This window comes from Artibeus jamaicensis, unplaced genomic scaffold (genome assembly GCF_021234435.1).
Source record: "Artibeus jamaicensis isolate MK-2021 breed Jamaican fruit bat unplaced genomic scaffold, CSHL_Jam_final scaffold_614, whole genome shotgun sequence".
NCBI lineage: Eukaryota > Metazoa > Chordata > Mammalia > Chiroptera > Phyllostomidae > Artibeus > Artibeus jamaicensis.
Window position 1 is genome coordinate 8,317,109 of NW_026522050.1, and position 9,499 is coordinate 8,326,607.

Here is a 9,499-nt window from a genome sequence, read left to right on the forward strand (position 1 = left end):
TAAGCAAAAAATAAAAGAATCCTAATATCCAAGTCCTATGGAAAAGCCAATTTCATCCATGTAACAGGTATGAAGAATTTCAAAACATAGCAATGAGACTCTGGAGAAAAACTTACTCTAACAGGGGTATCCAAACTGTGGACCACAAGGCTCAGGATAGGTGTGAATGCAGCCCAACACAAAATCATAAATTTACCTAAAACATTATGAGGTCTTTTGTGATTATGTGTTGCAATGTATTTAATGTGTGGCCCAAGACAACTCTTCTTGCCTGTGTAGCCCAGAGACACCAAAATGTTGGACACCCCTGCTAGAATCATCACACTAGGGATTTATCACTGAGTTTTCCACAACATTCCCTAGATCTATGCACATGAACATTATGGCTTTGGAAAAGTACATTAAAAGTTATCGAAAGCATAAGAGCACAATAATCTCTAGGACTATCCATGATGTTGAAAAAGATAGAGTTCCTTCTTTTTATGGTAAGTAGTATTCCATTGTGTAAATGTACCACAGCTTTCCAATCCACTCATCTATTGATGTGCACTTGGGCTGTTTTCAGATATTGGCTATTGTAAATATGGCTGCTATGACTACAGGGTGCATATATTCTTTCAGTGGTGATGGTCTGAGAAAAGGAGGGTGAGGGATAGGTGTGGGTGGGCAAAGGGGAAAAAATGGGGCCAATTATAATACTGTAAACAATAAAAACAAAGTTTAACAAGAGTTATCAAAAGCACCTAGCAAAAGGCCATGCCATTAGTAACTGATCAATAAGCATTACTTTCTGGACCTCGTTTTTCCCCTACCAATGATCTGCAAAATCTGTCAGTTTCCCTTCACAGTGTGCAGTACACATAATTCTCTCTGTTTATATACGTCATTATGTTCTTGACATTTGAACAGACTAAGCTACTCTCTTCTTCAACAAACTTTTAATGGCATTTTTCACTTCTGTGTTTCTCACTGTGTAAATGACAGGATTAAACATGGGAGTTAGGATTGCAAAGAACACAGTCACCAACTTGTCCACAGGGAAGGTGACCACAGGACACATGTAAGTGAATATGCAAGGCACAAAAAAAGAGTACAACTAGGATAAAGCTGAAGCCACATGTAGAGAGGGCTTTGCACTGTCCTTCAGAGCCATGGGATTTCAGGGAGCTCAGGATGACTATGTAGGAGGTGAGCAGTATGGAAAATATAAGCAAGCACATGGCCCCACTATTGGCTGCCACTATCATTCTGAGCCAATAGGTGTCTCTGCAGGCAAATTTCAGCAGTGGGAAGAGATCACAAATGAAGTGGTCAATGACATTGGGACCACAGAAGGGCAAGTTGACCATGAGAAGAATCTGTACAGTGGCATGCAGTACTCCCCCCAATCCAGACCACCACCACCAGGTGGAGGCAGAGCCCCTGCCTCATGATGGTCACATAGTGATGAAGGGGTTTGCAGAAGGCCACATAACAGTCAGAGGCCATGAAAATGAGGAGGATGATCTCTGAGTCCCCCAGGAAGTGCTCCACAAACAGCTGAGTCAGGCAGCTGGCCAAAGAGATGGTTCTCCTGTGGTACAAGAGGTCAATGAGCATTTTGGGGGTGGTGATAGAGGTATAGAAAACATCTATGAAAGACAAGCAAGTGAAAGAAGTACATGGGAGCTGAAAATGCTGGGCTGAGGGAAATGGTAATGGCAATGAGCAGATTGGCCAGAACAGTAAATAGGAAAATGAACAAAGCACAATGAAGAATATTTTCTGCAATTGTGGACTCTGTGTAAGTCCCAAGAGAATAAACTCAGTCACATTGTTGGGATGTGTGAGGTGATCCATGTAAGAAGAACACTTTGGGGGGCCTAAATTACCTGTAAAGAGATAAAGAATGATACCTGTTAATCATGCAGGTTTGTTGTCTGAATTTCCCAGTACAGAAATAGGATAGTCACTGTAACTGTGGAGCATGTCCTTGGCACCCCTCACCCGACTAATGGTTTCAACTCTTTCTCACTTCCTCCATAATGTTTCCCATCTCCTCAGACACCTAGTACCTGTCACCAAAAAAATATCTATAGGGCAACATTTGATGTGTAACTTACTGGAAAAAAATTGGGCTACACACGGAAGATCCGGGTTCTCTTTCTGGTTCCAACTCCATGGGACTTTGCAAAGTCAGTTCAGTGCCCCATGCTTCCCAGCCTTCCCCTGTATCTGTACAAATTGAAAATCTCAGATGCATTTTGTAAGCTGTGAATTGCTACACACAAGAGTTATTCCTTCTTCTAGAATTTACATTTGAACCCATAGTTCTAACTGTGAGGAGGAAGACATGGTAAATAAGTATCTATTATAAGCAGGCACATGGAAGTGGTTGGAAGATACACCCTCCTTGGTATCTTCTGTCGCACATATGCTGTTCATGGATATTTTGTCACTGGCCCTAGCATAGTGCCTGGCATGATATCTGCAGCATCTGGCACCTACTGGGTAATGAATAAATGGTTGGGAAATTGCCACCTTCTCTCATCTGCCTGTGTAAGAACAGGCCTGCTCCCCCAGCCCATAAAACTAGGAATTCAAGTGTTTTCATCCCCTACTATGTTTATCATTGCTCTCTACTTTATCAGAAACATAAATAAGCTTTTGAAAGAAAGATGAATTCTAGTTTAATAGGTCATTGTTTAGAAACTTAAAATAGTGTATTTTGCTTGTTTAAAACTGTTCCTAACACAATTTTAACATAGTCACATTCAGCAAATTTACAGCTTCCATAGACTTGGATAAAAAACAACCCTTAGGTGGGTAGGTGCTCAATACATGAGGACCTATCAAGCAAAAGAAGCCCTTATTTTCACAGTTTTAAAAACATATAGACTTAATGTAGAGAACACAACTTGTCTGCTAGATAAGACAAAGTATCATACGTATAAATACAATCACATATATTGAGTACTTACTTTAAGTACCTAATACACATTCACTCATTCAATAAATATTTATTGGACAATTACCATGCATATATCAACATATAGTCATAAAAAGTCATAAAAAGTGTCCTAGTTAAATGCCTTTTGTAACCCCTTTCCAACATTCTATTACCCAAGAACAGCAGCTCATCCATCCATGGTAGGAAGGATTCTCCCCACTCCTGCAGGTTTCTGCTATAGGCACTCTCATGCCTTCTTCTCCCACTCTCCCAGCACATCCTTCTTCCATCATGCCTGGTTGTAGGGAGATGTGCCATCACTAATCGAATGAGGAAATATGGGGACATGACTTTTCCAAAAGAAAGAGGGAGGAGAAGATAAATACATTCTGAAAAAATATTTACTTTCCTTTTAAAAGTACATGGATAAGAGCTATACTTTTAATTGCCCAGAATGAAAATATTATACATATGTGAAAACAAAGTGCAGCAGCTTCATTGACTTCCCTTATTTATTCTGAGGTGAACTCCCCCAACAAAGCAGAGAAAAGCATACTGCCTCTACTGAAAATGAGATATGATAAAAACGGTTCAGAAATAGCTATGAAAAATAAAAGAGCTATGAAAAAATAAAAGTTACCTTGTCATTTTTCTTTAACTCTGCAGTATTCTTTGTAGGAGTAAACTCTAAAGATAAATTTTTTAAAGACAAAAATCATTACATACAAATATGTTCAACAGAATTATTAAGAGCTGTGGAAAATCACAAACAACATGGAATGTCCTACACTAAGTCAGGAATAGGTAAAATATTGTACACCTCTTTGAATAATGAGCAGGTTTTAATAGAGGTGATTTTTAAAATTGCATAATATCATAGGAAAATTCTTAGGTTGTAATATTCAATGGAGAAAATTTTAAATATATAATGTGATTCTAGTTTAAATATCAGTAAAAAGAACGCAAAATATTTTTACTTCCACATTTAACATATTAAATTGGTTATATCTTCCCTGATGCTTGACATACTGAAAAAAGATTTAATATTGGTAGGGGCAGGGCTGATTATGTGATTTCTGTGTATTTAAACTTGGGATTCTATGATTATGTGATTTAGTTTTGGGGGGGGTTGGGAATCTCACCTATGAACTTGTCTGACATAGCTCCATGATGAGGGCTTCAGGAAGCTTGTTAGTTCACCAAAAAGGAAAAAAGATGCAAGTTTAAAAATGACAACTAGCTCAGCCACTGTGTCTTGGATGGCCCATAAATGGCACCTCTGGATGAGGCCCTTCTCCCAGGCCTTACAGGAGTGCTACTGCATATCCTTTGTAGGCAAATTCCATGACCTTCCTTAGCTGTGGCTAATTAGACCTCAGGGGTATTCCACCATCATTAGCAGATCTTGCCAACAAGCCAATTATGTCATATAACTTAACTGAACTTTGAGAACTTTCATGGCATTCATCTTTAATGTTTAATTCCCTCCTGAAGTCCACATGAAAATAAAACTTCATGGCAAAAGGGAAAAGAGTTGGCCATTTATGAAATTGAATGTTTGGTAACAAATGAACCTAATATGGATTTTGTATATTTGGTGTTGTGTAAGTCAAACAGTCACATGGGTAACTAACCATATGACTGTTAAATTTTTCATTATCATAGTTCAGTTTTTTAATCAATCCACCACTCATGGTGATCACAATTTTTAAACATTGTTAATGTATTATGAAGGTAGATTCAACTGAATTTTCAGGTGGACTTGAATTGCTCCAACGTGTCTGGACCACATCACCTGAAGACAGAGTTATCTTCACTGAGACAATTTCCAGTCTAGAAGCCAACATTTGTTTGAGTGCCTATCAAGTGCCAGACACACTTAATCTTTATATCAACATTGAGTCAGATACTATTATCCTTATTCAACAGATGAAATAACTAAGAGTAAAGGAAGCTGTTTGATGTAAGTCAGTAGGCTGTGACCCTTGCCTTACAATGGCTTAAACAGCAAAGGTAATTCCCTCAAATGGGTTGAACCTCTGAAACCTTGACTATTTGCTGTAAAATGAAGATAAGTTTACTCCCAAAAATGGCTGTGAGAGTGAAGCCACTACTAGCTCAGTAAATGGCACAAAGTAGATACAAAACAGGTGTTAAGTGCAGATTATCATCACTGACTGTGAAATGGATGACATTTGACCATGACTGTTAAAATTGTGTTATTTCTATGAGGCTGTACCTATGCCACCCCAATCAATGAATTCTTTAAAAGAATGAGAATATGCTTTCATTTAACCATGAAGCACAAATTTGTTTTTTACTTACCAAAGTGACTATTTGCAAGTTATTTAATACTCACACACACAACACATTCCACACAAGTCAGTATGACTAGTTTTGGCATTAAGCAAATAGAGACAGTGTTTGTTGCACAGGCTGACAGTTTTAACATAAATGTTAAATACAATATTGTGAGATAAAGAAATAGATTTACGTACAAGTGTTGTCATTCACTGATATGTTTCCCTTTGAGTGCATTATTTCCATTTTATTGCTCACCACATCCCTCTCCCACCAAAAAGAAAAAAAGATATCTACTTATCCATTGCTCACCAAATTCTTCTCATGTTGCTAGATTTTTCCCTAGAATCATCCTTTAATCCTTAACAGTATATACCTGAGAAGCAGATAATATTTCTTCTTTGATGGTCTTAGAACATACTGCTTCAGTCCCTTCTGAGGAAGGCTGGTGAGAATAACCTGAGTAGCCTCTAGACAAGGCAAAGCTATCAAAAGGGCCAGGGAATGTAAAGATTGTAGTCTGTGCCCAAGAAGGATGCAGGTAATAGGACAGACACTAGAGTGGCTGTACTACAAAACTCTAAGCAGCTGCCTCTTCCATCCCCTAGGCTGAAAAATAAGGATATCTTAACAGGCTGTATCACCAGAGATTAAATAAGGCAATGTAGTTTTTCTAAAAATTCAAAGTTTTCTCTCTTGCCAACATCACTGCTGTGGTGTCTGCTTGCCCTTGCAATGATTATCTTATAAACATTTTGGAGAATTAATAGAGAAGTTATGATAAGATATAGTTGCAGTATTATCACAACCAGGTAAAATCCAATTGTTTCTTTTGTGAAAAGCACTTCCTTATTTCTCAGAATGCTTTATTTATTCATTCGCCCATTGATTCACTTGCTTTACTGTCCAAAACTTCATTGGTTCCCATGCTAATTCAATAACCATTTCTGAAGGCCCTGATTGGAGTGGAATGGCTTCTCTATAAGGCAGGATGCAGAAACACGGGCCTGCTCTCAAAGACCCCCTGCCTACTATATGTACAGCCAACATTCTAAAAAAAGAGAGAAAAAAATTCAACAGTGTCAAAGACATGCACTCAAAGCATGGAGAGAGGCCACAATGTTATGTGTTTTAGAAAAATATAGGCACAGTTGTGTAAAACTACCCATGAAAAAATACAAATAGTAAATAGAGCAAAAGAGTATAACTTTATAGATTTATTGTAATGCTGAAACAACATATGTTTCTCTTTTTACTTTTCTGTACTTTTTAATTTTTTGATTCTCATACATTATTCTAACTTTTAAAAAGATATTAGTATTTACAACAATTTTAATACCCTTCTGAATGTTCTAATACCATTTTTATCTCAGTTTTCATTTTTGTGCTCTCAGAAAAATGACAATCTCTGAGAAGATTAAAGAGTAAAGAAATTAAGCCTATTTTCTTGTTAAAAGATGTGACTAATTTGATAAATTATAAAGCTCTGTGTAGAGGTTCATCATTATTAGTACAAGTAATAATCAAAAATTAATGTTGACTACTTCATGTAAGCTAGGGCACTGTGCAAAGCGTTTCATGTAAATTATATCATTCAATATTTTCTAAAATTATATAGGGTTGAAATTTACATTTGTTTGAAAGTTCCCTTTTATTTTATGAATAGAAAGCTTGAAGCATGGAAAGGTTGGACCTTGTATTGAGGACACTTAGAGTTAATGAGGAGCAAGGACATTGAGTTAGTGAGGACCAGACGTGTAGATACAATCAAGTCTGTCTGGCCTCAAGTCTTGCTTTTAACCTTGGCCCCACATTACCTCCCGTGTAAAACCTTACCACAGTAGCCAAGATATTTCTTTAACATCCACCTTTCTTTATTTTTTGACCCTTAAAATTTTCTATTTTATTTATTTTTTAAAGTTTTTTAGAATTTTATTTATTTTATTTATTTTTTAAAATTTATTTAATTATTGTTCAAGTACAGTTTTCTGTCTTTTATTCCCATCCCAGCCCACCCCACCCCCAGTGCTCCCCACCTTCCTCCCATTTCCACTCCTGTTAGTTTCTGTCCATGTGGCCTTTATATTTGTTCCTGGGAATCCTTCCCCTTTTCTCCTGAAATCCCCGCCCTTCCCCTAGATCACTGTCCGTGGGATTGCAAACTAGTACAACCACTATGGAAAACTGTATGGAATTTTCTCAGAAAACTAAAAATGAATATGCATTTTGACCCAGCAATTCCACTGTTAGGAGTATATCCTAAGAACCCTAAAACACCAATCCAAAGGAACCTATGCACCCCAATGTTCATAGCAGCACAATTTACAATAGCCAAGAACTGGAAGCAACCTAGGTGCCCATTAGTAAATGAATGGATCCAAAAACTATGGTACATTTACATAATGGAATTCTATGCAGCAGAAAGAAAGAAGGAGCTCCTACCCTTTGCAACAGCATGGATGGAACTGGAAAGCATTATGATGAGTGAAATAGGCCAGGTGTTGAAAGACAAATACCATATGATCTCACCTTTAACAAGAAGCTAAACAACAAAACAAACAAGCAAGTAAGATGAAAACAAAGACACTGAAATAGAGAACAAGGGGACAGCCACCAGAGTGGAGAGGGGAGGGAATTTCAGGGGAAAAAAGTGGAAGGATTTACAGGAACTTGTAGTATAAAGGACCCATGGAAAACAATTAAGGGGGATGGAAATGGAGGGAGGTGGGGAGCACTGTGGGGATGGGCTGAGGTGGGAGTAAAAAACAGAAAACTGTATTTGAACAATAATTAAATAAAATGTTTTAAAAAACAAAAATAATTCCATGGTTTGGTGGAACCAGAGGTAGAAGGTGGGAATGGATGCAGTTGCGGGGGGTGGTTAGCAGGGGAGATAATAGCCACAAGTGTATTTGAACAACAATAAAAAGAAGAAAGTTAAAAGAGCTTTACAAAGTGGAAAATGAGCATATTAGCCTACATTCAGAGAGAATACAATTTAAATACTCCAGGTATATTAAGTGGTTTGATTCTCAGCAAATACATTTGTCCTTAGTTACTAATCAAAGAGAGAAAGACACAGGGCTTTTCAGAACATGACATATGTCAAAAGGTAATTTCTTATATAGTACAAATGGCTTCATCATTAAAAACTTCCATTAGTGACTAAAGCATCATCAAAAATGTCCAGGGGATTAAAGAATATAAAATAAGAATATTTTCATAATTATTAACTATTGTCAAAGAGCCTTCTACTTTTTAATTATTTATTAGAAATACTTTTATTATAGGAAGAATATATTTATTAATAAAATCTCCATCAAAGTTTACATAGATTACAGAATGAAAAAAAGTACTCTTCAAAAAGTCAGAATTTTCCAGCTTCACAGCCCAAACGTAACTGTTCATTCCTTGAATATTGTTCCAGGTTTTTCAGGATCATATATATCCCTTTTGATGTAAAAAAACTGAATTATTTTTCATCATTTCTAAAATTACAGCAATACGGCATAGCTTTCTAATACAATTTTAAGCTGTAGCAGTATCTGATTTATTTGTTTAGAATTATGATAGCTATTTTTTATTACTGATTTGGGACAGTATTTTTTTTATTTTATTTAGTTATTTTTCAAGTACAGTTTTTTGTCTATTTTTTTCCCATCCCAGCCTCCCCCGCCCCTTGCTCCCCACGTCCCTCCCATTTCCACCCCCCTTAGTTCTCGTCCCTGTGTCCTTCCTATTTGTTCCTCCAAATCCCTCCCCCATTTTCCCCTTAACTTCCCTTCCTTCTCCCTTCTGGTCACTATCCCTTGTTCTCTATTTCAGTGTCTTTGGTTTTTGTTTGTTTTTTTTTTCTGCTTATTTGTTTGTTTTGTTGTTTAGCTTCCTGTTAAAGGTGAGATCATGGAATTTTATGCAGCAGAGAGAAAGAAGGAGCTACTACCTTTTGCAACAACATGGATGGAACTGGAAAGCATTATGCTGAGTGAAATAGGCCAGGCATTGAAGGACAAATACCATATGATCTCACCTTTGACAGGAAGCTAAAGAATAAAACAAACAAGCAAACAGAATAAAAACAAAGACGCTGAAATAGAGAACAAGTGGGCAGCGACCAGAGGGGGAGGGAAGGGAACTTAAGGGGGAAAAAGGGGGAGGGATTTTGAGGAACAAGTATGAAAGACACAGAGTTGAGGACTGGGGATGGGGGGGAATGGGAGGGAGGGGGGAGACCGGGGGGGAAGGGAAAAAAATGTACTTGAAAAGTAA

The 9,499-nt window shown here is 37.3% G+C and overlaps 1 pseudogene; it reads right to left on the reverse strand.

Annotated features, from left to right (window-relative positions):
* Nucleotides 1–910: 910 nt before the first annotated feature.
* Nucleotides 911–1,839, reverse strand: LOC128626500 (olfactory receptor 140-like; annotated as a pseudogene).
* Between the last annotated feature and the right edge of the window lie 7,660 nt (nt 1,840–9,499).